Source organism: Heterocephalus glaber, unplaced genomic scaffold (genome assembly GCF_053883595.1).
Source record: "Heterocephalus glaber isolate CG9 unplaced genomic scaffold, H.glaber_assembly_v1.0 deba00001504, whole genome shotgun sequence".
Taxonomy (NCBI): Eukaryota; Metazoa; Chordata; class Mammalia; order Rodentia; family Bathyergidae; genus Heterocephalus; species Heterocephalus glaber.
In genome coordinates, this window is record NW_028258324.1 from 1,909,933 (window position 1) to 1,912,200 (window position 2,268).

Consider the following 2,268-nt stretch of genomic DNA (forward strand, 5'->3'; position numbering starts at 1 on the left):
ATATATTTATAGTTGAGAAAATGAAGTGAATCTCTATTCTGCAAAAGAAATATAGCTCTGTGGCTGGTAAAAAAAATCAACCATAAGTCTAATAAAATTTTATTTAAACAAAATGTTTCCAAAAATTAAAAAAATAAAAAATAAACAAAATGTTTCCTGGAAAAAGATTATGTTACCTAATAAATATGAAATTCTGTAATACAGTGATTATTACCATAAAAATGACTAAAATAAAATACCCAAGTGTGGATATTTCAGAAAGGAGAGCTACAAACATAAATATATCAACTATGGAGACCAAACACTTGAAGTGAAATTGTAGTGCTTTCATTGTAACTAAATGCTTATATCATATTTCTCTGATACCAAAGTGAGGGCAGTCATAATAGTTACTTCTTAGTCTTACTAGGAGGATGAAATGAGTTGATACTATATATATAAAATGCTTACACTAGTTCTAATACATTATTAATAATATATATTTAAGTAGTTGTTTTCTAAACAAACTAATTTTAGATCAAATGTAGGCAAATGAAATAAAAGCCTTGCACCTCAAGAATTCTCAAAAAGTTTCTGAGTTCCTGGCCAGGAATACTTAAAAAAATGGCAGGCAATGCCCCAGAATCCATTTTTACCATCTATGGAAAAGGGTTCAAGTAGGTCCCAACTCCCTCCTGAAGAAATGACATTAGGGATGTGTGGAACACACATGTAATGACTTTACTGTTTAAGGACAGGTTCTACTTTAGTATAAATATAAGAACACTTTGCCATAAATTCTACACGGTCAAATACTTAAAATATAGTTGGATGCTTCAAAATAATTCCAAATATTTTGAAAATCATTATATTCATCTTACAGGAGTTAGAGGGTGAATATTAAAGTCTTATTTACCAAAACTAGCCTCTATGGCTAGTAATATAGAGCAGTGATTTTTTACTATGTATGATTTTTTCCCTTCAGGGAGCACTTATTAATGTCTGGAGACTTTGATATTCTGGAGAATATCAATCAACTTATCAATGTCTGGAGAATATTATCATCATGATCTCAGATGTGCTAGAAGAGAGAAATGCTGATGAGCGTTGTACAATGCACAGCACAACTTCTTGGAACAGAATATCCAGTTCCAAATTTCAGTGGTGCAGAGGTTGAGACACCTTGATGTAAACAACTGTAAACCTGTAGTTCAGACTAAAATGCATGTCTAAACATACTACATTAACAAAATTCCCTATATTTTTATTTCACAATTTCTGTTTTTATTTTTCATTTCCCAATTGTTGACTGTATGGTATTTGTTTATATGGTTGTTTTTCATACATTCCCCCTTTTAATTTCTTTGCAGACAGGGTGTCTGACAAAATTTTCAGTTCCTAGTCTCAGAATAACACTTTGTAACCAGTAATCCTGGGTCTACTCAAAATTTGCAAAGCAGTTATCCTCACTGAATATCAATTTCCTCTTTTCTCTAATGAGGGAAATCTAACAGGATCAGTGGTTTCTAAGCAGATCTGTAGTCCCAGGCAACATTTTCAGAGTGTACACAGCCAAGGATAGGCTTAGCGATGGACTGTGGACCCGCCACTCCGCTTCCACTGTGGGGCTTTCTTCTTCGAGAAGCTGTCATCCCTATTCATTTTCATTTGGACAATGTGCTCCTCTGCTAAGGAATAACAAAATTTCAAAGCCACTGCACATATCGTTAAGTTCTCTTCAAAATTTAAAAGAAATTACAGAGTTGTATAGCAATTTTTTATAACTAATTTTTTTCAGTCTACATTCAAATCCATCCAACACCTATACTAAATTTTTCACTGTTTTGTCCATTTAAAGAGTATAGAGGGTCTGGGTGTATAGGTTAATGGTACAATATGGTAGAACATGTACTTATCATGTGTGAGGCCCTGGGTTTAATCCTAAACACACACACACAGGTATGCATGCACATGCACACACACACACAGAATAGAGCATTTACTAACTTCCTTCTACATATTCACTTTTGTACTAGACATTGCACAAAAGGATGTGATAGTCTCTCTTGTTTAAGAAGCTGACAGCTGTTAGGAATAAAATATGTCCACAAATAGATGTGATAAAATTGGCCAACATTTATGAGAACCAATGTGTTTACAAAGGCATCTGAAAGACTTCAAGGGGAGGGATTCTGTTATTCACCTTCAACCTTCTATTGTCATGTGCAATGTGGCCTCAAATTTGCCGGATGTCTTAATTATTTTTTCAAGAACAACTGAAAATTCATA